Raw genomic sequence first — 27,881 nt, 5'->3', positions numbered from 1 at the left:
ACCCCTGATACTTGTGAGAAACACTATTTTTTTCCTTGAAAATGCATTATTAACCCAGGTTCCTTGATACATCAGTTCATTTCAGTCAAACATGAGCTTACAATAAAAAATACCATAAAGTAAGGAAGTAAGCCACAATGGCTGCGAACTGGCAGAACCACCCACCCACAGAATCTTAGACTCTGAGGAATCTCAGATACCGAAATGATCAGACAGACTCTAAAATAATTATGCATAATTTTTAAGTTGGCATGAACAAGATTTGAACAAGAAGCACAATATATAAATATAATCAATGACATAAATAATTCACCTTAGCTACTAAAAATGAAAAATAGACTCTTTAGGATTTAAAACCCATTGAATACCTTCCACCTGCAAAAAAAAAGGATCTAAATACAGATATACTCTTCACAAAAATTAACTCAAAATGGATCACAGACCTATACATTAAACACAAAAATATAAAATTCCTAGAAGATAAAAAAATCTAGATGACCTTGAGTTAGGTGATGACTTTAGATACACCACAAAAGTCATGATCCAGGAAAGAAATAATTGATAAGCTAGATTTCGTTAGAATTAAAAACTTATGCTTTGACTTTTCCCAGAGATCCCTGTCAAGACACACCCAGTCCAGAGAGAGAGAAGAAAGCCACAGACTGAGAGACATATGCAAAACACATATCTGATAAATGACTTTTATCCAAAATACACAAAAATTTCTTAAAACTCAACAATAAGAAAACAACCTGGTTTTAAAATGTTCAGAAGATATGAACAAACACCTGACCATAAAAGATGCATAAGCAGAAAACCAGCCTATGCTGCCTAGGTTTGTGGCCCAGGAGCAACAGGCTACACCATGGAGCCTGGGTGTGCAGTAGGCTGGACCATCCAGGTCTGTGTAAGTGCACTCTGGGATGGTTGCACAAAGACAGAATCACCTAACAATGCAGTTCTCAGAATGTATCCCAGTTGTTAAGGAGCACATGACAGTGTAAGTTACTACTTTCACCATTTCCATGAAAGTAAAAGGACCTTAAACACACTAACTCCTGGACATTTTGTTTTTGACATGTATTTTAATCCTGTGGTAGACAGGGATACTGTGCTATGTGTCTCTTACATGCTGTCTTCTGTTCCCCTATCCATTCTTTTTCTCTTTGTATTTTAGTCTGGATATTTTCTACTGGTCTACTTTCTGATTTCACTAATCTGTCTTCTTCTGTGTCTAATATTCTGTTAAAACTATCTATTTGTTCCTTCATTTCAATTATATATTTTAGTACTGGGATTTTCATTTGACTTTTTAAAATAGATTTAAGTTCTCTGGAGAATTTCTCTATTTTGCCATTTTCTTTTTTGACTTATTAACAATTATTCTAAAATCACAACTGGTTTCTCTAATATTTCCATCATTTGTGGGTCTATTTTCTGATGTTTTCTCTAGGTTTTAGTCATTTGATCCTATATTCTGCTATGCCTGTTAATATGCTATTGACTATAAGACATTATGTATAAAAAATTATAGAAATAATTTGAGTCTCTGGTTGGTGTTATCTTTCTCCAGAGAAAATTTTTGCTTTTAGACACATGATAAAATAAGAGAAGAGAACCTTAGTCCATGACTGGGACTGATCTTCCTTGAAGTTTGATTGTACTCTTGCTGGCCTATTTCTGGTTCACTTTTACCAAAGTGTAACTTTCTAAGCATTCCTAAATGGAATTTTGAAATTATCAATAGCACTCTTCCTTACCCCACCCTGAACTCTAACTTGTGCTTCCCCAAGCCTGCAACTCTGACAAAACTGCACCTCACCTTCCCAAACACTGAGCTACCACTTTTCATTCTACTTTGCTCTCACTCCCAAACCCACTACAAATCAGAAAATTCCTCAAAGGAAATAATATATCAATCACTTCATGGGCTTTTCTACTCTGTGAAATATCTTTCTCCTCAAGTCCTGCCAGCCTTGGAAACTCTCTGAGGTCTTCAAATTGACACGCTTGGTATTATGTCCAACATTTCTAGTTGTTATTGACAAGAAAGCTTGTTCATAAAACTAATTCTACCATTAGTGTGAGCCATTTGAACATGTTTTCCATAAAGCTGATATACATCATAAATTCATTCTGATATTTTGAATTCAAAGACAGTATGTTTATGAGCCTCATTGATTTATATCTGCATCTCCTTTCCCCCATGACAATAATCAAAATTCTTAATGACACTAAGATAATTATATATTTGGTTTATTCTACAATATATACATTATAGATAACAGTTGAATAATAAAACACTAATAATATCAATAAAAATATAGTTGCTGAAATAGTTTAGGGATTTTAAAAAAGAGATTTGTTTTCACCTAAGTGTATTTTATAATTATGTAAACTACTTGCAAGATTCTAAAGTCAAACCCCTGAAGCAAGGTACATTCCAAAAATTCTACCTTCTCTTTTTGTCCTACATTATTTTGTCCTTTCCCTATTTTTAATAATTTGTCTTTCCATTATTTTACAAAACAATGAAATACATGTTTATTTTTACAAACCCCTCTTTCTTAAATAGCATAACATATCCACAATTTTACTTTATTTTAGTTACTAATATAGTTTAAAGATTATTCCATCAAGAATCTACATTCATTTTGACAGCTGCATAGTACTCCTTTGTTAATTTTTTCAATTGGTTGTTTGCAATTTTATTTATTTATTTAGTTAGTTTTTTATTATTACTATTTAAGTATTTATTTATTTATTTATTTATTTATTTTCTTCCTTTTACTTACTTTGTCCTAATTTCTCTTCTTTATTTAGTTTCTTTAGGTATAATTTTGGGACATTGGTTTATTTTTTCAAAGAAAAGAGCTTTTTTTTTTTGAAGCTACAATAATCTTTAGTATATCTTGCCATTACCATTTAGTCCCCTTATACCCCCTCACCCCAGTAATCACCACATTGTTGTCCATGTCCATGAGTCCTTTCTTTGTTGTTCAATCTCTCCACCCCCTACCCACCTCCCCACCACTAGCTGTCATCCTGTTATTCATCTATGAGTCTCTATTTTTCTTATTAGTTCAGTTTGTTCATTAGATTCCACATATGAGCGAAATCATATAGTGTTTGTCTTTCTCTGACTGGCTTATTTCACTTAGCTTAATATTCTCCAGATCCATCCATACTGTTGAAAAGGGTAAAATTTTCTTCTTTTTTATGGCCAAGTAGAATTCCATTGTGTAAATGTCCTATAGTTGTTTAATCCACTCATCTACTGATGGGCACTTGGACCGCTTCCATATCTTGGCAATTGTAAATAATGTTGCAATGAATATAGGGGTGCTTACATTCTTTCAAGTTAGTGTTTTGGGTCCCTTTGGACATATTTTCAGAAGTGGGATCACTGGGTCAAAAGGCAGATCCAATTTTAATTTTTTGAGGTATCTCCATACTGCTTTCCATAGTGGCTTCTCCAGTCTGCAAAGGGTACCAGAAACCTTAGATTCCAGATTGAAATGCTAGAGTAGATTCATTACCTAAGAACTTTATTCATCCCCCCACTACATCCTCTGGAAAGTTCTGGAGTATACTTTCTTTAACAAAGCTGTGAAAACTACATTTATGAAAGAAGTCCCATCATTTCTGAAAGGCTCTGTGGTGCTGTTCTAAGTGAGAAATGATGGTGAGAAATGCTGCCAATGAACTGGGGTCCTTGAATTCAACAGAGATGAGTTTCTGGGTGACAGAGACCAAGTGGTGGCACTTAGTCATCAAAGTGTATGTGAGCATGGTTACCACAAAGCAACAGAGTCAAAGCAGTAATCGTAATAGTATGAGCCACAGAGCAGTGCTGGCTTGCTGATTATGATGTCCCTAGAATTGAAATAGATAAGCAAACAATTAAAGCTTTACTTGATTTGGTATAAATGGAAATGCTCTAAGTCTGGAGAACAAGAAATCTGATTTGAATTCCCACAATATTCACAAACCCAAAGCTCTTTGAAAGAGGGAGAAGCTCGATCACCTCGAGGAAGGACTCTATTATACCAACAATTTATACCATGTATCTTCACCTACAGTCTTCTCCAAAGGAGCTGAGGCCATTTACTAGAATGTGCTTTGAGGAAAGGGATTACTGGATAATACCTCTGAATTGACAGTAATTCCTGGAGGCTCAAAATGCCAGTCCAAGAGACACCAGTCAAAGTAGGGTTTATGGAAGTCAGATGATCAGTAAAGTTTGGATGCAGGTTCATGGCATTGTGGACACAGAGCGATCTACAGTGATCCACCTGCTTATCACAACCAATATACAAATATGTGTGTGTTAGCTAGTTTGTGTTGTCAGCTGGTGAATGCATTCACACTTTAAGTGCATTTCTTAAAATAAGAGTATAAAGTATAGAATACATAGTTGTGATATAATAGGTAACACATAGTTTAGTCAAAAATTCATGATTCTAAATATCTAATGATGAATTTTATATAAGAAAAGCCTTTGGATGTGATGACCTGCATTTTTCATCTCCTCACCAGACCTCATAGTGATGGGAAGTGTGTTGATTGATAGGACCTCTCTTTCAGGGAACAAAGAAAAAGCACTAGAAATCACAGTTTCAGAGCTTCACCCATATTTCACTGTCACAAAGACACTAAAATATGCCAAGGATAGGAAATGAGATTCTAACTCTTCAATGAAATATAATGTGAGAGATGAAACTTGCCCCTTCCTCTCCAATAACTCTGCAGAACTATTGTGCCTAACAGTAACAGTGATTTTCAATGGTAATCTCCAAATCTGATGCTTATTTTAAGGTACTGTTTGAAAAATATACTTTGCATCCTCAAATTTTTCCCTCTATAATAATGAGGATGCCCTTACCTCCTGACTTTCCCATGATGGCCCTCCGATAGGTCTGTGTCCTGGCATCTCATCCAAGTTGAGCACCAACACTCTATCAAAAGTATCACTGCCTGGGAGATTAATTAAACAATCTCCCTGTGTAACTCAGGGGAGCCTTTATCCATGTGAAGTTTCATGATCCTTTTTGAAAAAGGGAAAATAAATGTGGGAGTCTTTGCTGTGAGACTGACAAAAGATCAAATATCTTTCCAGTCAAATAAGATAAGGTTAAAGACTTATTCTTATCCTCATGTTCCTGAGCCCATAAAATGTGACACAGGATGAGATTCTCACCCCAGTTGTCCATGAGGCTGATTTCTTATTGCAGGAAATGGACTTTAACCTCATGGTAAATGAGAAAAAAAAAGGCTAAAGTCTGTGTTCGCACTCACTTTTCAACCAGTTTGGCAATAAATTCATCCCTTGCTTGGCCTTTTGGTAAGTTATCTCCAAGTCAGAAGAGTGAGGGCTCTTAAGTGCTGCAGAGGTGCTAGGGGTCCACGGACAAAGGTCTCCTTTTCACTAATCTGTTGTAGGTCTTAAAGTGACATTACAGAGCACCCATCACTGCCCATGTCACAAACTCTCATATATCAACCTCTGGAGAAGAAGCAGTGAGGTCAGATGCTGCTGGTGGAAGAGCAGCCTCCAAGTTCAGTCTAGAACACTTGTCTGCACAAACAAGCCATAACATGAGATGCAGACCTTCAAACTGAGAGTAGTAGAAGGGTAGTAATATCCCACTTGGCTATCTTTTCCTTCTAGAACAGTGTGTCTTTCTCCTCTTCCACTTTCCCAAGTACGTCTGTGAAATTCTTTCTCATCCTTCGAGGCTCAGGTGGAATGTTACCCACCCAGGAAGCCTTCTCCCATTTTCCCAGTTATGCTCCCATAATATTTTAGGCCTTCCGCCTAGCTCTTCCCATCTCTTCTGAAAATGACACTTAGCTCCACACACAACTGTTTCTCATGACCAATAAGTATAAGCACCTTGAAAACAGGAGCATGTTCTGTTGAATCATCTCAGATACTAGAACACTGTCTTGTTGGGAACCGCTCTGCCTGGTATCAAAAGCTGTAACCCCCACCAAGGCTAAGGCTAAGGGAATGACCTTGGACCATAAGCCACCAAGGAGACAAAAGCTTATCTCCCTGGTAGGGGCGCTGCTTCTGCTCCTTTTACTTCACCTTGCCTGGCCCCCAATGCTTGGTCAGTTAGCCAATGACGGGTAAGATTCCCTAAGGGGGGAACAACCTAAGACAGGCTCAATCATGTGAGAGGCCCCCAAGGAAGGACTTTGGGGGCTACAGCAAAAGGGGGTGATGGACCCTCACCCCTCGGCTTTGACATAGCCTGAGTCCTCATTGTCTGCAAGAAAATCTCCTAATCTCTTGGCTGACTTACTTCCTTTGCTCCACCTAAGCCTGAAACAATGATAAAGGGTGGTGCAGCCCTATGCTGGAAAGGGCATGTTCCCTGGGTGATCAGGCCTAAGAAAGAATATGTAAAATCCTGTGAAGCCTGCTTTGTTTAGAATACTCTCAGTTAAATGATGAGGGTCCAGGGAAGAAGTGAGTTTGTTCCTTAAAGTTTTACAGCTCTTTGACCCTGACTCAAAATAGGCCCTCAGAGTTCCTTGTTATCTATTGTGTGATCGATACTTCCGGGCAATGAGTAATGAGCTTTACCTGAATTCTTATGCAAACGAACCCAATAAAAGCCATTGAGGAAAAGGCTCTTGGTCCTTCTCTTGTGAGAGATCGGCCACCTTTCCTCCCCAAGCAGATCATGTCTTGGTAGACTTATTCTCATCTGTGGCATCTGGGGTGGAGGGGGTCCCTTTGGGCAGAACCCCCCCCCCCACCACACTATCTACTGTAACAGTAATTATTTCATTTGATTGAATCATGCTCTCTATTTGATGCTCTTTCTTAATAATTTTTCTTTTATTGTAAATGGAACCAGTGTTTGGAAAGAATTTCTCAGGTATCTAGTTGAGTGCTCAAGCTAAAGGCATGTCTTAATGTATAGAGCAGCTATTCCTAGATTTTTTTTACAGTGTCTTACAGTCTTCTAAATATGATCCATCACACATCAGGAGAAGCAGAGGCACTAGAAGGTAACATTCAGTGCATTTAAACATTATTATTAACACAATTATGTAACACTTAATTTAGAGAGCACTTGATACATGACAAGTAAAATGATCAGGCTGTGCTGTACTCACCACCTGGAGCAACATATTTTCTGCCTTTTCCCACTGCCAGCATATTGTACTCCAATGAACAGTAGAATGCACCATCGTTAAGTTTGTAACTGGATGAACATTAACACCTTAAAACACTCACATAACTCTGATCAAACCAGAGAACACTTCCAATATTTTGTAAAAGGCCCCCTTGTGTTCCTCCACATTCAATAACCACCCCTCCCCTGGAAAGATAATCCCTCTCCTGACCATAGATTAGTATTACCTCTACTTTATATAAATGAATTAACAGTGTACTCTTTTTTTTGCCTAGTCTCTTTCATTCAATGTTATATCTGTGAGGTTCATGTAACTGTAGTTAATTCTTATATGTATATGTAAGTAGATACTGCCAAACAATTTTTCAAAGTAATTTTTACCTCTTTACACTCCTCCTAGCAGTGATTGAGAGTTTCATTGTTACCCATCCTAATGGGTAATACAATTATCTTGTTGTGGTTTTAGTTTATATTTCCCTCACACTTAATAAAGTTGATCCACTTGCATTGTAAATTAGCTATCTGGATATCCAGTTTTGTGGATGTCTGTCCAAGAAACAACATTAATGTTGAGGGGTAGGGACTAGATTAGGGAGGAGAGGAAGGGAACTCATAAAGGGAGACAGCTAGGAATGCTGATCACCTACCTCACCACACAAATCAAAATAAGAAGTATTTAATTACTTAACTTTTACAAAGACAAACATGCATGACCACTTGTATATAAAGCTCCTTAAAAAAGATGTTAAAACTGTTGTTGATGTTTCCAAAAGAAAAGGAAAAATTAAAGAAATCCTCCTGGATTGGAACAAGTGGAAGAAGGAGAAGAATTTTCAAGAAAAACATTGGGGATAAACTTACAAATTAATGGAGGAAGAGAAATTGGGACAAATACAGCACATGGGAGTTTGATGAGAGCACATGAAGATGTCTTCAGTGAGCCATTCCATCCCAGAGAAAAAGTGGGTCTGGATCTGGGATCTTCCTGTGCAGTTCTTCCCTGAATTATCCTCTCTAGCCCAACAACGAGGTGTCTATGCTGATTAAATACTCATTGGGTGCAATTCCTTACCAGTTATAACTGCCATTTAATAATTTTAGGCTGGAAGTGTGGTGTGGCACCTGGAAGTGAAGAAATCAGTATAGACCAGTAAATTGTTTTCCTAATTATTGAAGGAGAGGGAAAAAATTCTGTTCTAGGAGAACAATGGGTTTGATTTCTAGGCATGAGCTACGTAAAAAGAAGCCTGCCTGAAATATTGCTGAATGTGTGTGTGTGTTCCTTGTACAAACCTGTCACCTCCTTGGCCCTGACTTGCTCACAAGCTGCCAGAGCTGCCTCTTCCAATTAGATCCTCTCCCTCAGTTCCATTGCTTTTCTGAAGGCAGTGATGGTTCCCTGGAGTCCAGCTGCCTATCTACACACATGACCACTTCCCCAGGGCTCTGCAACCTCTCTGGGGTCAGTTACTTGCTTTTCTAGTTTCACTCATAAAAATGGACTCTTGTGTTGGAGGGAATGCCCAGTTGTGATCATTATCTGCTTTTATAGCATTGCTCATCCCCCATAAAAATGTAAAATGTCAGAGTCAGTAGGACCTGATTGCTCATCTGGTCTAAGGTCTTCATTTAGCAAATGGAGAAACTGAGGCCCAAAGAGGTGAAGCAGATTGCCTAGAAATTAGTGACAGAGCTGGGACTGAAACCCACATCTCTGGGCCCCCAGGTCTCTGCATTTGCCTATCATCTCATGATTACATTTATTTAGCCCTTTAATGTCTCTCACTCCTCCCAAGCCTCGCCCCAACAGCTTGTTTGCAGAAAGTGATATAGATGGAAATAATAATTTTATCATTCAGAGTCTGTTGGACAAACATGAGTAAATCCAAACCAGCAAATCAGGAAGTAAATCTGAAAACTTGCTTTCTATCTAGAGTGAGAACTTTAGTTCCTCTGTGTGGCTGCAGAAAAAAAAAAAACACTTTAAAACATTTGTGTTTTAAGCAGAAATTACAACAGATATTTTGCCGATTCCTTAAGTCTGTCTTGGATTTCAAAGCAGAACAGAAATGTTATTGAATTCTGAATTGCACAATAATAAAAATGGCAGCTCTAAAGGTGAAGCTGGAATGGGTTCTTTTCAAATCTGGAGAGCATTTCATTTGGTTGGGGAATTTGGCCCTTCTGTGTGATTTTACTCCTAACAGCAAAATGCATGGAGATGGATGTTGCTTGTTTCTGTTTAGTCATTGTTCACTGGCCCTGGTATTAAAGTTATTGCAGAGGGAGAAAATGGGGCTTAGAGCAAAGATTTTTAACTGGTGTGCCAAGGCACACTGGCCTCAAAAATTCTCAAAACCTGCAATACCTGACTATTTAGTCAGAGGCACTGACCTCCTTTCCCTTAGATTGCCAAATTAAAAAAATAGAAACAGCCAACACAACAATGGCTGTTCAGTATGAATGAATTGAAATTATACCTATTTCTTGTCAGATTGGCAAAAAATGTATTTTTGGTGTTCCTCAGAATTTCAGTAATTAGTTTATGTGTGCCATGAGATGAAAAAGGTTGAAAATCACTGAGTGTAAGATGACTCTACTGAGAAAATATCTGCTGGCCTACGTATGAGTAACAATTAGGCTGATAACCCCCTTAAACAAAGACAGGATAGACATACTGAGTTCCTCATGCCCAGGAGTCCTGGGCCCACAGTAAACACGAGCATCTTCATTTGGCTGAGTTTTATTTCCCACAGGTAGCTCCACATCTGGATGTTGCCCAGGAGTTCAGCCCAGCGATTCAATTCGAGTTGTTAGTGGCTATTTCTTGAAGCCCTTTTAAAGAGCTGTTCCTTAGTGAACTGGGCAAATGTCACCTATAGCAGATCAGGCTATAGGTTACTATTTCTTCCTCAATTAAGTACAAATGGTCCTCCCATTACAGCTTCATAATGCATCTTGAGTAGGGGGACAGCCCAGGGCTCTCAAATAAGGGGAAATAAACACCACTCCTTGCCTCTGTGCTAAAATTTGAATGCATTTATTGGATTTCTTTATCACTTTTAAAAAATGTGTTGGCCAATTACAAGTATTGTTTCTATTTTCAAGAGTGATTGTAACTTTAAAAAATAAATCCACTTTCCTCCCAAGGAAATGTATAAATGAAATAGACCAAGCTGATTTTTTTTTTCTGTAAGAGAGAAAATGAAAAAAAAGTGCTAGGAAGCAAAGATGGCCAGTGTTGTTTTTTCTAAATATTGTTGTGATAGACATAATTAATCTTCTGGTTTTCCCATGTGTGAAACTGCATTCCTGATGTTCTGTTAACATTTTCATCACATTTATCTGAGAGGCCCATCTATCAGAAAAAGGTTCCTCTACTCAACTCATTTCCGTGGACACATGTGCAGCTTTGTGGCTTTGTGCAGAACAAGTGCTGGTTACTGTTGCATTTTTCTCCATTTTAGAACTGAGTCATTAGCATTTTAAGTGTAAAACACAATCTCTGTTATGGTATAGCTTGGCAGACAGGAAAGAGAAGTGGGTCAGGAGATAGAAGAATTTAAGTCCTTGATCTGTTACTATTACTTGAACATTGAATGTGATTCAAGTACTCTGAGCCTCAGTTTCCTCATCAATGAATGTGGCTAAGAACATCTTTGAGGATTAAACATGTATGTGACAATGCATTCTAAAGCCTAATGTTCTACAGAAAGTAAACACTAATATTATTTTATTACTATTGGTTATTATTCCTAGTATAATCAATGTTCCTAGTGATTATGACCACTTGTACAGGGGGGAAACAATCAAGTTCCATGGTCAGTGATGTTTTAGGGAGCTGATAAGCAATACTCAGAGACAAGCCCTCTGATCTTAATCTACAGTTTTCAGAGACAGATTGGATTGAAAAAAGGAATAAGTTTGGGGTGAGAAAACCAACTTGAAGGCTGTTTGGGGTGACCAAGAAGATAGCTGGTGGTGGTCTAAACTAAGAGTGGAAATGGAAAAACAGTAGATGGAGTAAAAGACAGAGTAGAAGCTATAACTGACAAAACTTGGAGTTAGGTATACTACTCGCTTCATTGAGATCGGGCAAAGAGGTGGAAGTGATGAGACGAGTTTTTGACTTGTTGAGTTTGACAGGTCAGTGGCACATCCAAATGAAGATTCCAGCAGGGGGTTATATGTAGGGGTCTGAATTGCAGGAGAGAGATCTAAGTTGGAGTTATAGAGACATGAACACATCTACGGGAGCGGAAGCCAGGAGATTGGATGAGAGCATCCCAAGGGATGGAAGAGAGAAGAGGGCTCATGGCAGACCACTGTATACGTATGGCTCTACTTTTGGACTTTCGGTTTCAGTGATCTATATGCCTAATCTCATACCAGTATCACACTGTCTTGATAGTTGAAGGCTTTTAGTAAGTTTTTAAATCAGGAATTATAAATCTTCCAACTGTGTTCTTATTTTTCAAAATTGTTTTAGCTAGGTACTTTGCATTACTCTCTCCTCTTTGGTATCCTTTCTTGTAACCTCTAGCCACCTTATATTCCCAGCTTCATCTTCTCAACTCAGAAAGGCTGCTGGGAACCACCTGGGTTCCCTCTCTCTGAACCACAGCCTTGAAGCTCTCCCCAGGAAATATGGTAGGGAAATCATACAGCTCCCCTCGTTTACTTTCTCACCACCAGAGATCCCTGTCCTTCGCTGCCTAATGTCTAATGTCTTGGGAACCATAGGGTTTTTATTTTATTTTATTTTATTTTATTTTTTTCAACTAGAAGGGACAATCCAGTTTTTGTTATTTCATCATGTCCAGTCATAATTAAGCTGCAAATGTGTTGAGTACAAATTAAAGTTGCCCAGAATAATAGCAGGACAGAGGAGGGGGAAGAAGTCTGTAGGTTAGGTGTTCCTGCTTTCAGTAAATAAGGAGTAGCTGGAATGCTGATAGGTGACAATAATGGGGAGATGTGGAGAGTGGTTCACACATGTCAGTGAGCAGGGGTTCCTACCAGGACAGTTCTGGCCTTACCTCCTAATTCTGAGGTACGTGGAGTGGGAGAAAAAGCTGTTTCTTCTTGAGAGGCTGATGGGAGTCAAGTCCTCAAGGAGAAACGAGGTTTTTGATGGAAAAGATCTTGGTGGAAGGATCATTCAGTGAGGAGGACAAAGGAGCTTGTTAATGAGAGAACAAAGTTCCTGAGGTCAGTGTGGCAAGATTGGGACAGAGGAAGATTGGATGAAGAAGAAACCTGAAACGGACTAGAGAAGGTTAAGTACTAGAAACCTGGAATGTGCTAGAGAAGGCAGTCTGCAGTGTGGCCTCAGTTGTAGGCTGTTTTCAGGGCAGCTGCCCAGGGGAGCTCTGCCCAAAAGAGCAACAAAGGCAAGCCCTTGGCGCCTGGCATAGCCACTTGAACCTGCACAGGAAGGGTCAACCCAGCTTTTATTCTGATGAAGAAAACTCTTCTCTGAGAAAAATTTCAAAACCATGTCCAAACCTCCAGAAAGTAAGTCAGTTAAAGAGTCTTTCTAATCACATGCTACATTATCCAAATGAAAATACTTTTTCATTAGGAGAAAGCATTTCAGAGGTTATAATTCTTATTGATGGTGAGGATCTTTGAAGAAAATTACTTGTAGTCAGAGACAGACATATTTCAAAGCAACTCATCCATCCCCAATTGACTCAACAAGGAAATTATTTTTCTTTCCTGAACCAGCATCCAGCTCATCACAAAAAAAAAAAAAAACTTGCATTGAGTCCTCAGAGAGCCTCTTCCTTGATAAATAATGTAGGCACAGAAAGATCAAGAGAGCATCTGCAAGGAGTGATGTCACACAGGGTTAGGATTTATTCATTTCCTCTGCAGCATGTAGTTCGCTGTCATGAGGTTAGGAACTCAGAGTTGTGGCCTCTGATCTGAATGACAGGAAGCATGCATCCCTTTATCCAAATAATAATCAGTCTCTTGAATATTTAGCTTTAGTTACTGATGTAGTTGACTCTCTGAACTATAATCTGAAGTCTAGAAAGTCTAAAAGAAATGTACTTAAGTAAGGTGTGCTCCTGCACAATCAAGAGGTGATAAATAAATAATAGATAAATAAATAAATAGCACCATTCCTTCTTGTGAGTGTTATAAGTTTGTAGATTATCTGGGATGAATTTTTGCTTCAATCTAATGTCCCCTGATCCTACCATTTTGTCTTGTTTCTTCATTCTCTCTTGACTAATAATCAAAAATAGTCATTAAGAAAAAATAATTTCACTCTGAATTCAAATCATGATAAAAAGTGTACTCCCCAGAATGTGAGTATATTCCAAAGTCAAATGTTTAAGAGAGGTAATTTTTTGGGATAATGATACTACTGAAGGTTAAGCTGATTAGACTGTACTACAGTGATATGAAAGAGGTTAGTGTGCCAATCTAGGGTGAACTTCCCATGTGGCTATATCTTTCATGGAATCACCATAGATACAAGGTCTCACCTCAGCTTTTCAAGTTCAAAATGTTGTTTTAATCTGTTTCATCAGGAATAAGCATGTACTCAGTGTCTAACTTGTGGTAACCAAACTCATAAGTGGCTGATTTGTAAACCAAATGCCAAATTTCTCAGAATGTGGAACATCGTTCCAGTGACCAGCATCCCTGTACCCCCTCCCCACAGCGTCCCTATTTTCTGTGCCCTACAAACAAAATAATCAGAATGTTGTTTCTGTATTACAGAATCAGGGCAAAAATGGCATTGAAGCATTTTTAGATCTTTTTTTCCTACAGTGCCTGTCTTATAGCAATATCTATTAAATTAAAGCTATTATATTTCATCTAAAGTATTTGTCTGCCTAAAACAACACCTATTTACCAGAACACACATTCCAGGCTCCTATGTGCAGTTTCCTTAAAAGTTTCAGGGTAATGATTGGATACATGTTCGTTTCTGGTTTCATTAGGCACCTATTTACAAATCATCTTCCAATGAAGGCCACTTCTGCTGATATTCTTATCTATGTGTCCTGTTTTTTCTGGTTTTAGCTTTACGACATAACCTGAGTGGTACCTTGCCTCAAATTTTGACTTAGATATGCTATATGATATTCTGACTACAGAATAGACAGCATCTTAAAATCAGGTCTTCTTTCATTGGAAGAGACTTGTTTTGTTTTGTTTTAGATTTAGTAATTTATATTTTTAATTATCATTAAATGCATCAGTTAATAACATTATATAAGTTTCAGGTGTACGATTCTATAATACATCATCTATACAGCATTATGTACTCACCCTATTTTAAAGACCATAGGGTCCAACTTCCCATAGGCTTGAATCCTCTCTGTCATGTCAGCCTTAGGGGTCATTTGGAGATTGTTTATTTATGCACAGTTATGGGAAAACATCATGATGACCTGATCTTTCTGCTGAACATGAAATCCAACTGAGACATAAACTCACTGTATAATTAATTGTTTTTTTCTTTCAAATGACATCTTCGCCACGAAGTTTCTGTCTCTTTGGCTGAATGAGAGAGGAACGATGGAAGCACAGTTGTTGGCATTGGTTTGTTTGTTCGTTTCCACTACCTATCTCAGTGCAGTTTCCTGTATTTGGCAGCTATTCTAAAATGCAAGTGTCCTGCTGCCCACATGGTCTCCCTGAAATTAACTGATTTTGATGGGTAAGTGAGCACGGGGGTTTGAACCAGCACTGCTCTCCATCAGTCAGGCAGTCTGATCAACTCATGAGGTCCTGAGGGAAGTTTGGATTAAGAATAAACAGCACAAATGTGCCAGAAGATGAGTCTTACAGCTAGTGAGGACCTAATGTGATCATTTGCAAACAGCACAGTCCTACTGCTCCCTGCCTGAAGGGTCACTTAAGAGACCTTGGAAACTGAATACATCAGTTCAAGAAAGAAGCGCTTAGATGTTGGGCATATGGATTATTTAGAACTACTTTGATTCCTTAGACTGATGTGCTGTTAGAGAAGACAGAAGCGAATGCAGATGAAAAGGCAGTCAAAAGTGTGTCAAAATCAGAAACCTATTGCTCAGTGGAAGAGAAGAAAAAAAAAAGACAGAGGGTTTAGGATAGAGAAATATTGCTCACTCGCTCTCTCTTTTCTCTCAGTTCCCAACAAAAGAAAGTATGTTAAAGAGTCAAAAAGAGGATTCAGTGATGTTTATTGTGTACCTGACTCTTCAGCATACTAATATCTGACAGGGAGAAATTTCAATTACATGAAGTAGATACGTACACTGACATTCCACAGGGTGTTTCAATGTGGCGTATACATATTGGGCAACTTTCATTAACACCAGCAGTGTTAAGTACTGGAGATATAAAAATAAATTTATCCTGATTCCTTTCTTGAAGGAGAGAGCGGTTTGTTGGGGGAGGAAGCAGATGATTACACAGAGTTGGAACACGTGAGAGAGCAGGGCTAAGACAAAGGGCTGTCTTAGCTTAGACAGGATCTGAACAGTGGGTTTGTGAAAGATGTATTGCTTCCTCCACCATCCTTTTTTTAAATAAACTTAACTCTTTGGGACAGTTTTAGATTTACAGAAAAAATTCAAAGATAATATAAAGAGTTCCCATACATTCTGCACCCAGTTTCTCTTGTTATTAACATCTTACATTGATTAGTACATTTAATTAGTACAATTAATTAGTACAGTTGTTACAGTTAATGATAGACTATTAAGCAAGGTCCATAATTTATTCAGATTTTCTTAGTTTTTCTGAATGTCCTTTTGCTGTTGCAGGGACACCTCATTACATTTATTTGTGGTGTTTACTTACGCTCCTCCTGCCTCTGAGTTTCTCAGACTTTCCTTGCTTTTGATGAGCTTAAAAGTCTTGAAGTATGGCAGTCACTTATAAAATGTCCCTGTATTAGCATTTATCTGAATGTTTTTCTTATGATGACACTGGGATTATGTGTTTTTGAGAGAAGGACCACAGTTAAAATGCTATTTTCATTGCAGCCTATCAAGGCGGATCACAACGTACAATCAACATAACTTTTCACAGCTAATATTGACTTTGATCCCCGATCACCTGGCTGAGGTGCTATTTGTCAGGTTTCTCCACTGCAAAGCTGACCCCTGACCCAGCCTGTTTCCATGCTGTTCTCCTCTGAAGGTGGTCACTGTGCTCAGCCCACACTGGAGGGATGGGAGTTACACCCACCTCCTGAGGGTGGAGTACATGCAGCAATTGTTTGGAATTCTGCACAGATTTATCCCTTCTGTCCCATTTACTTATTTATTCACTCAGTTATTTATATCAGTATGAACTCATGGATATATATTTAACACTCCAATTTTAATTCAATACCGCTGTCTTTGTTTTGTTGCTCACGTTGTTCCAACTTTGGCCATTGGAAACTTTCAATCAGCTCTTATGTCCCTTTGACATAATCTCAGCATTGTGGGGGTTTTGTTTTTTTTTCTGGGCATTTTCTTATTTTTTGGAACTCCGAGATCCTCCTAGCTCCATTTGTCTATTTCCTGCCATTCTTTTATCTTTTGAAAGATGAGTGTAGTCAGTTCTGCTCTAAGGCCTGCCCTGAAGATGTGAATTTTTTCCAGTGTGATCAATATATTAGGGGATAACTTTAGCATGACACTAATTTAGTGTTTATTTATGCATGAGAACCACTGAGGTAAACCCAGAGAGCTGCACTCTGCTGAAACGAGCTGCATAAAAACAAACTGAACCCATGCACACACCTCACATATCAAACAGCTTCCTCAGTCCACTGTGGGTGTTAAGAGCAACACCCACCCAGGGGTGGTGTTGGAACGTTCCATCTGATTTCACATCACCCTGCCTGCCTGCCCGCCCCCGCCCCCCCGCCCACACTTCCCAAAGCTCACAGGTGCCGCTCACTTCCACAAGCAAGTACCAGGTCTTTTCCAAGGCAGAGTGCCACAATTATTGCAGCATTTGTGTTTTTCTTAAACATTTAACTTACATTAAACTATGCTATTGCTTATATTAGGGTTCTATCTTATTTTCATATGTGGCACTTAGAAAGCTTTTGTGTGCTGTGCTCCTGTCCCCAAGGGGAGAATTACTGTATGCTTTTACACAGCACAGTGATTTTCGGTCACGTAGTAGCCGAGCCGACTGTGGGCATCACCGAGAGGAGAGAATGTTTGGGGCAGAGAAGGCAGGGAGCTATAGTTCAGTGATATGTGTGATGCACTTCACCTCCTTCTGCCTCACTGGAGTATAGAAGGAGATGGTGACTTGAGGCCAAAGGGATACATAGGAGCAAAAACAAAAACAACATTTGTTGCAATAAACTTGGACATTAATCCTACAGCTACTAGGACTGCCTTGAGAAGTTAGGAGCATTGAAATGGCACATACAAATTTGCATTTTATGTAGATGTCCCTGTTCTGGCCACCAGTAGAGGGTGGAGTAAAGAGGGGCAAAGACCTGGCTGGAAGACCAGGAGGTTTTTGTCATATGATCAAGGTCCAGAATGTGGTCGTAGTAACTGGAATGAATTGAAATAGAAAAACTAATGAAATATTTGGGAGACACAGCTGACAGAGCTGGGGAGGTTTTGAACATGGTGGGTGGGGGTGAAAGGCAGTTAGGGGTCATGAGGAGCATGACCTCCTAGATGCCGGACTGGAACACAAGGGTGGACAGTAACACCATGAACTGCAACTGAAAACATACCAAGAGGAAAAATCTGGAAAGAGTTCTGGAGTGGAGGGGGGGATTAGTAGACCAGAGTTAGTAAACCTGGTATGAAACAATTTTAGATACACAGATAGAGCTGACTGGCATGCACCTGGTTACAAGTCTAAACTTGAAATTCCTAATATGTGATCAGTATCTTTCTAAGTTTGGAAGAGAATACTTAAGAAATAAATGCAAGGATTTGATTTGCTCACTATCTTTTCACATAATTGGCTCCTTGTCATCCTTCAGATGTCAGCTGAAATTTGCCTCTTCAGAGAGAGCTCCCTTGACCACCTGTCAAAGTCCTTGGAAGTTGACCCTAAGATAAGGGCTCATATGCAAGTAATTGCTTAGAAAAAGAGTGAGGGAGTTAGAACAGAGAGGGAAGGAAGCGGAGCAGAGCTGTTATCTTCACAAAGGCGCCATGGAAGGTAGCTTTGGGTGATACCCCAGGGGGACTCAAGAGTGTAAGTTGTGTTTCACATTGTCTCATCAAGAGGCAAGAAAGTTGGCCTTTCATCATCCCCAACTCAACAGTTGCACAGTTACCGGTTAAGCACTATGTTGCGATAAAAACTCACAGGAACTTCTGGATCTGAACAGTTCCCAAAGCATACCAGCACCATAGCCCAAGAACAGGCTGCCAAAGAACTGAGCTGCAAGTATACTGCTCACACACTGCAGGGAAGCAGGGGCCAAAACAAAGGATTCTGTGGGATCTGGGCAGAGGACACACATTGTAGCCCAGATGGGCAATGTATGGCCCTCAAACCAAATCCACATTTTTGCCTGTTGCTGTTGTTGTACATTATGATTTACATACTATGAAACTCTCCTGTTTAAATGGTATAATTCTATGGTTTTTAATATATTTACAGCACGGGCATCAAACTCATTTCTACCAGGGGCCACATCAGCCTCAAAGTTGCCTGCAAAGGGCCGAATGTAATTTTAGCACTGTATAAATGTAACTACTCAACAGTTAAGCGAGAGCTCAGCACTGCCACCAGGTAGAAACAAGGCACCGGGGAGATAAAACAAGGTGGAGTGCCGGATTCGGCCCTTGTGTTTGCCACCTGTGATTTACAGAGTTGAGTAACCATCTCCATTATCGGAGTTGAAAGCCCTTCATTATACCAGAAGGAAAGGTTGTAACCATTCTCTGTCCTCTTCATTGCTTCCTCATCCACCCCCAGCCCAAGGCATGCACTAATTTACTTTGTGTCTCTATAGACTTGCTTATTCCAGAAATTTTATCTAAATGGGAAGATACAATAAGTGGGTTTTCTGCCTGGCTTCTTTAACTCAGCATAATGTATTCAGGGTTCATCCGTATCACAGCATGTGTCAGCATTTTGTTCCTTTTTATGGCTGAATAATTATTCTTTGCATAGATATACCACATTTGTTTATCTATGCACCAGTTGATAGATATTTAAGTTGTTTCCACTTTTTGGCTATAAATGATGATACTATGATGATACTATGAACATTTGTGTACAAATTTTTGCATGACCATAGGTTTTCTCTTTTATATCTAGCTTTGTTGAGATGTAATTAACAAAACATTATGTAAGTTTGAGGTGTATGATATGTTGATATGGTATATTTGTATATTGCAAAATGATTACCACCATAGCAGTAGCTAACACCTCCATCACATCATGGAATTACCATCTCTTTTTTGTGGTGAGAACATCTAAGATTTACTCTTTAAGCAAGTCTCAAGTATATAATACAATATTATTAGCTATACTTACCATACTGTACATAATATCTTCAGGCTTATTTGTTTTATACTTGCAAGTTTGCACCCTTTAGCTAACATCTCCCCATTCCCCCCACCCTCCATCCCCTGGTAACAACCATTCTGCTATTTCTATGAGTTTGACTCTTTTTAGATTCCATGTATAAGTTAAATCATACAGTGTTTGTCCTCCTCTGACTTATTGCACTTCATATAATGTCCTCAAAGCCCACTGATGGTGTCAAAAGTGGCAGGACTTCCTTCTTTCTCATGACTGAGCAATATTCCATTACTCATGTACCACCTCTTCTGCATCCATTCATCTGCCACCAACACTTCATCTATCCTTTCCTGCCTCGGCTATTGTCAATAATACTGCAATGAACATGGGAAAGCAAATATCTCCATGAGATCCAGTTTTAAATTCCTTTGCATATGCAAGGGAGAACCTCAAAAAACATAATTAATTTTTTTAAATATGTACTTATTCTTACATGTTTAAACTTCAGTCATGTTCAAAGTACTCTCTATTTAATGCAATACACCTATCGACATTTTTTTCCATTGCTCAAAACAGATTTTGAACTCATCAACTTTGATGCTTTTTATTGCTTAAACCATTTTTTGTTTCACCTCTTTCACATCTGCAAAACATTTCCCTTTGAGGACTTTTTTCATCCGGGGAAACAAAAAAGTCACTTGGGGGTGAGATCAGGTGAATAAGGAGGGTGGAGCATGAGGGTCAGGCCATTTCTTGGTCAAAACATACTGAACACTCAGTGTGGTGTGGGCAGGTGTGCTCATTAATCACCCATCATGAAATGGGCAAACACGTTGAAAAAGTCTTGAAAAAAAAATTCACTGAAGCCAAATACAGCCTCTCATAACTCCCCCAGCTGGTACACTGATACTGATGGGTTCCTAGAACACTCACTTAGCAGGGGAAGCCTGTACTATAAGGGGCCCACCCTCTAGAAGATAAATCCAGGGTTGTTTTGGGGACCGTTTTGGGATTGTTGGACCATAATGTAGTCCTATTTTTAATTTTCTGAGGAACCTCTACACTGTTTTCCATAGAGGCTGAAATTGTTCATGAACATGTTTTCATTTCTCTTGGGTAGATACCCAAGTACAGGGTAGCATTGCTGGTTCATACGGTAACTCTACGTTCAACACTTGGAGAACCTGCCAGACTGTCTCTCCAAGTGGCTGCATGATTTTATATTTCAAACAGCAGGGCACAAAGGTTCCATTTTTCCACATCCTCATCAACATTTACTATTTTCTGTCTTTTTTATTACAGCCATTCTAGTGAGGGTGAAGTGATATCTCATTATGGTTTTGGTTTTCAATCCCCTAATGAAGTGTTATTTCATATGCTCATGAGTCATTGTATGTCTTCTTTGGAGGAATGTTTATTCAAATCCTTTGCCCGTTTTCAAAATGGGTTATTTGCTGCCTGTTTTTGTAAATAAAGTTTTATTAGGATATAGTTACATGCATTTGTTTACATATTTTTGTGCCTGCTTTTGTCTACTAACAGAGTTGAATAGCCACAACAGAGACTACATGACCCACAAAACCTAAAATATTTGGTATCTGGTCCTTACTGGAAGAAGTTTGTCAACCCCTGCTATAGACTGTACCAGCCATGGAATGTAAGGCTTCCCCAGGGTCATAGCCAGCTGCTACAGGAGTGGAGCAGTCTCTGGATATCCACCCATCCACCATGTCTCCAATAGCCTAAAGCAGAATACATCCTTCTTTTATGTTTTATTATATTCCAGCACCTCACATATAACACGCACTCAACATGTCTATGTGAATTTAGTGAGTAAATCTAAATGAAGTTGTTCCAAATAGAAATTTTTTAAGGATATTTTAGTGATAAAAATGATGATCATTCTAACAGAATCAAATTTCCTCTCTACACTTGATTTTAATGCCCTCAAGTATCTTTGTTAATGAAATTCATATCATTAAAGCATACAGATTCCTTGGTAAAAAAATTTTACACTAATAGAAGAGATTGTGTCATTTTTAAAAGGTGAATTAAGTCTTTTCTACTTCCTGTCCCCCCACACCCCCCAAAAAAAATCTTTATTCGTTTGGTGCTCTCATCCTGGAGGCCTTATTCAGACTAGGTACAATTTTAACCACTGTATGCTATTGTCTAGAGATGGCAATATTGCATTCTCTCTGAGATACACTAAGCACCACAGAAATTAAAGTGCCTCACTTTTTGATGGGTGGAACAGGATGACAGGATGATAAAATCAGATGCTGCCTACCTCGGCACCACTCTAGCAGCAACACAAGAGATCTCAGGTCTTGAGGTATGAGGCTAGACCTTCAAATGAATACCTTCAAATGATATTTTAAAAAGTCAGTCTTGAGTGTCTAGGACTCCTCAAGAGATCAATAATTAAACAAAAAATATCACAACATGGAGAGGAGAGGAGAAAGGAAAGAGGAGGAAAAAGAATTTCATGAGAGTGATGGCTTTAGAGAAAACTGAGGTACGAAGCCCCATCCCCCCCACTACTCTGGTCCTGGGGATGTGTGTGTGACAGTGGGAAGGGGTTGCCTGTCCTTTCACCTCTTTGTACTTTGAAGAAGATTCCATGAGGAGACTTGCAACTGCTTTCCCAGAGTTCACGAGGGCAAGTTGTGTGGGGTGTGGGAGTTTTTTCCTGAGGTGCAGATGTGGGGCAATGTAAGTCTTATTCAAGGGAGTCACCTGTACAGGTGAGTTGGCTTCATCAAGAAAAGACTAAACATAGCATTAGATCCCCAGGGGCCATCAGTCTGGAATAGATATGCATGTACCAGGTTCAGGAAATAGAGTCTGCTGTGTTTTTCCAAAGAGGGCCAGCTTCAATCCTCTCCCTGGCTCAGAGGGTGAGATGCCACCTAACCATGTATGAATTCTCCCACTCTGTACTTCTTCTCCTACCACCCTCTTAGTCCACATAGACAGGGAGCAAGATTGCACTGGCTAGACCTGAGAGCAAAGTAAGCACTGTGGGGAGCCCACCCTCTCCTCACCCACCACAGGTGGTCAGCCTCCCTCTGGTCCCAGTGCTGGCACAGTGACTTGCTTTTGGAGACTTTGTTATTACATGGTTCAGGACATTTGATTTTCTCAAATGAGAAAGTGTTTGTGACTCAAAGAGACTCTAGGTCTCTCTATTACCTTAGAATGAGCTGCAAAGCCAGGAACTTGCCTGGGTTTGTTGGGGACAACGTCAGGCTACTTACATTGAGTCAAGTGTAAGCAGAGCACCAGGTGAAGAAAACAGTCAACTTGTATTTTGAAACTTGTATCAGAAACTGTGCTTCTTCAACACACTTATCAAAACAGTCAACTTGTATTTTGAAACTTGTATCAGAAACTGTGCTTCGTCAACACACTTATCAAACACATATATTTGATTCTTGTTCAAGATGATATATAAATATTTGCCAAACAGATCAAAGACTAATAGGTACCTCAATAAAATAGAATGCAAGAATTTACCCATGGTATCAAACTTTTGTTTCATTTGGGAAGTCCATGGCTCAACAGATGTTCTTATTGTATAAATCTTTCCATATGTTGATGACCATAAGATTACAAAACAGAACACATACTACATATTTTGTTAGATGAGATGTCACTTCTCTAGGGAAGTCTCCCCTGAGAGCCCCTTCCCTGCTCCAAGGTCACAGTTCCTCCCTAGTGTTGCCAAAGCACCTGAAACCTCCCCCTGTCAAAGCTCCTGTCCTTTGCATTGTGATTGTTTTCTTGTCTGTCTTTCCTACCAGCCCAGGAGTTCCTTGAGGGCGGAGAGCATGTCTGGTTCACTGATATATCATGGTATAGAGTCTGACACACAGTAAGTGTATTCACTCAATATTTATTTAAATCAAATATTGCTTCATTAACTCACTCAATGTCAAATGAGGTATGATTGAGTGAATCATGTAATAATAACATCTCCAAATACAAGCTGTGGTCCCTATACTGGGCCAGCAGCAGCCTAAACACCTGAAGTGGGTGAGGAGAGGATGGCTTACCACTCCAAAATTCCTCAAAGGAGACAAAATGTGACCCAAGGGAAAAGAGTGGGGAATGGAGACCAAGCACAAATCCATTCCTTTCCCTCATAAGCCAGAAGGTAGCTCATTAGAATCCTCTTTGTAGGGAATTGACAGATGATGGATCAGTATACTTCATATTCTGTTAAAAGTCCCACAAAAGCCCTTTTCCCCTTTAGCTGCTCCTATTATTTCTAAAGTGAAGTTGAATAAAGCAACTTCTCTCTGTGCCTTTGAGCAGCTTTAATTGATGTGAGTCACTGGCTGATTGATGAGGATGCAGCAATCAGTATCCATTGGAAAGAGCTGAAGTAAGAGGATCAGCCATCCTGCCATCTAGTTTGCCAGCCCTGTACAGCGAGAGCCTGGACAATTGATCTTTGGTTCTTTAAATGATCAAACTGCAACCTATTCAAGATGCATATGGTTTCAAAGGCTCCCAAATGCTGATGTTGGACACTGCTAAAAGGGGAATAATGAGCCCAGCGCCATTAAAGTTGGAGTCAATTAGCAGAGTCAGGAGACTGACATTGTGTGTTTCTAAGTATAATTTGCATTCTTTGTATCTATAATAAAACCTTAGTGATTTTCCTATAGCTTGATCATTCCCTGAGGAGTCACATTGGTGGCACAGTGGAGCAATGCGGGGTTACATGGGCTATACAGTGCAAGCACTGCCCCCAGAGGTTTGATGCCATCCTTAATCTTGCACCACTCAAGCTTCCAAGCCAAAGACTGGTTTCGCTGGACCAGCTTTCACAGGGTGTATTTTCAGCATTTTATTTCCACAGGAAGTAAGATATCACTTAAGGAAAAAAGTTTACACGGCTAAATATATGTGAGAAATGCTGTATTAGATAAAGAGGTGCTTTGAGTTCAGGACTTTTTGGAGTTAACATGTAGCATGTGTTATCAATTATGTATACATGTTAGGAATTTCTAAGGGAGGAATGATATGAAACAAACATTCCATAATGAACATTGGGTCATAAACAACCTAGAGGACTGTATTCTGAGAAACACACTTCAGGAAAGGCTGCCTTCGTGAAATCGTCCAGGGATGGTTTTACGTTTTGTCCCCAGATCTTTACTGTGAAGGAGTTCGAAAGGTGCTTTCCCCATATTTGTGGTGTTTCAAAGTGTATATTTTTCTAAATAATTTTTTTATTTTGCAATAGCTTTAGACTTTAAAAAAAGTTACAAAGATATTGCAGACTTTTCCTGTAGCCCATGACCAGTCCCCCCAGCGTTAATGTTAAGCATTACTGGGTGGCACATTCGCCACAACTTAAGAAACCAACGCTGGTTCACTGCTGCTCACTAAACCGTCTGTTTTTTTTTTAATTTGGGACTTTATATGGTTTTCCCTAATATCCTTTTTCTGTATTCCACCCAGGACACCATTAATCATCATGTATCTTTAGTCTGCTCAGGTCTGTGAATTTCTCAGATTTTCCTTGTTTTTGATGACCTTGACAGTTTTGAGAATGGTGCTTTTTTTGTAACAAGAACTATCAGAGAAGCCTAATGAAACCAGAAATCTTCTGGAGGGAAAGGAGTTGAAGAGAGCTTGAAATGACAGAAAAATGCAAGAAACTAAAAAGGCAGGAGACAACGTTTATTGATTCCTCAGCTTTACAAGATCATCTCTGACCATAAACTAATTTTGTGGAATATATGTATAAAAGAGATGAATGCAAATCACATTTAAAAAATTTATATCATTCATATATATCCAATTCTCCTAAAACTGCTTAGTATATTTCAAAAGAAAGAAAGGAAACATCAAACCGAAAGAAAGCTCAATAAAATGTAGTACTAAGAAAGACAAATGTGGCTTGAGACGACCTGCAGAAAGGAGTTTGAACGTTACAAGTACCAAAAGATTTTCCATCAGGATGTCAGCCCTTTGACTTGAGTTGGTAGCTATTGAAGCACTATTTTTTGTTCCCTCCTCTTTCTTCTCAGAAAGAGATAGTTTTGAAAATGGGCAACAGAAAAACTCTTAGAAGGATTGGCTCTTTGCTTTTTGGACATGGCTTGAGGGGAGGGGAGACCAGGGCTCCTAGTTACTACTTTTCCTTTCCCCAGACCAAGAAAGTACATGTTCTGTTATAATGGCCAGACTGAACAGACCATGGGAAACTCATAGTGAATAAGACTAGAAAACACGAGCATCCATTGGGCCCAGCAGGATCACTGGCCACGGCAGCCATGGTGAGCAGGAGTAGAGAGACCATGACCTGGTGGCCAATGGCCAAAGCAGTTTCTTAGGACATACAATAGACTGAGATCTGATGTGGATGAGGTGGCAGATATTATTAGCTGCTGTGATAGTTAGGGTACAAGCTAAACTGCTGTAACAAAGATAAAAAATACAGGGACCCTTCAAAAATAGAAATGATCTATTTCTCATGTAATAGTCCAAAGCTGGGCAGGCCATCAAGGGCTAGTAGTTAGTTCTGCCAAGTTCAGCACTGGGTCTGAGGCAGCTGACCCAGTTTTTGCTATATCCTTGTTAACAAGAAGAGGACAAAAAGCTAGGTAAAAACCATAACAAATCATTTTATGGGCAAGCTCTAAAAGAGGTACTATCATATTTACCCAAATATCACTAGCCTGAACGTAATCACATGGCCACTGGTAGATTTTCCAGTATTTGACTGAAAATGTCTTACATTTTCATTACACATTATACAGAGTCAAGCAGAAAAAGATCTCACCCACTTTTTCTCTATCTCATTTTCCTGTGCCATCCTTCTTTTTTATCACTTTAATCTTTTGTTATCCCCAAACTGAGTCTTCTCTGCCCAGCCTCTCTGATCTGAGAGAGCACCAGATTAGCATTTAGAATTTCTGGGTTCTGACCTCAGCTGTGCTATATCCAATCAACCCACATCTGAGCAAGCCATTTCCCTGCTCAGAGCTTTCATTTTCCTACCTTTAAAGTTGAAATGTTGTCCTGGTTCCTGACCCTGAGCTCCTAAAGCCCTCCTACTTCTCAGGAGTAGGAGTGAGAGGAGCGTCTTTTGTTATTCATAATGAGGCCCTTTGGCCATACTTGAGTTTATGTTAATCAGGTGACTCTTGGAAGATGGAGACTAGTGGCCAGGGGACCTGACCAACCATTGATTAGAGAGTTGAAACTTCTTAGTCCCACCACCCAACCTTCGGGAGATCACCAATGGACACTTTTTGAATCTACCATGCCTATACAATGAAGCCCCCATAAAAACTTTAAGAGATGAGGTTCAGAGAGCTTTCAGGGTAGTGATCACATCAAGGTGCTGGGAAAGTGGGGCACCTGAAGCGGGCATGGGAGCTCCAAGTACCTTTCCACAGGCCTGGCACTGAGTACCTCTTCCACTTGGCTGTTTTCTAGTTGTATTCTTTATAACAAACCAATAATAACAGGTAAAAAGCTTTTCTGAGCTATGTTAATCATTCTAGCAAATTGTAGAACATAAGCAAGGGGGTGAGGAAACCCCTGATTATGGCAGATCAGTCAGAGATACAGGTGACAACCTAGGACTTGTGATGACACCTAAGGTGGGCAGTCTTGTGGGATTGAACCCTTAACCTGTGGGTTCTGCACCAACTCTAGGTAGTGTTAGAATTGCTTGGTGTGGAAAACCCACACATTTGGTATCAGAAATATTGAAAGTAGAAGAAACAGGAGTTTACCTTTAAAAATAAGAATACTGATACCAAACTCATCAGCTAAAGGATTGGCTAAGATAAAATATGTAAATTCTGTAAATTACAAAGCACTTTATACATTTAATCTATTGATTTGTTCTCTCTCTTTAGTTCTTTCTTGGTGTTTTCAAGCACCAACTGCAACCAATAATTATTATTAACATTCTAACTGTTCTCCACCAACTTGGCTGATGAGAAATATGAACTCCTTCCTGAAGTAACCCACAAGTCACAGAAGAAAAATCCGGAGTTTCAGCCAGAAGCAGGGAAGAAAAAAACTGAGACATTCTCAGTGGGAGGGCCTGTGCCTGTAGGCTGGTGGTCCTCAGCACCTGTGTGGTTCTCACACTCTCTGGGGCTCCATCCCATCACATGACTTTGACAATGGCACTGCGGAAGCCCACACCATACTGCCGGAGCCACCACTAATCAGTCTCACAAAGCCTTGTTCACAAGGCTTCAGGGGCCTGGGCTCCCGTGAATTACG

Source organism: Phyllostomus hastatus, unplaced genomic scaffold (assembly GCF_019186645.2).
Source record: "Phyllostomus hastatus isolate PE091 unplaced genomic scaffold, TTU_PhHast_1.1 phas_scaffold_501, whole genome shotgun sequence".
NCBI lineage: Eukaryota > Metazoa > Chordata > Mammalia > Chiroptera > Phyllostomidae > Phyllostomus > Phyllostomus hastatus.
This window is presented reverse-complemented; position numbering follows the sequence as displayed.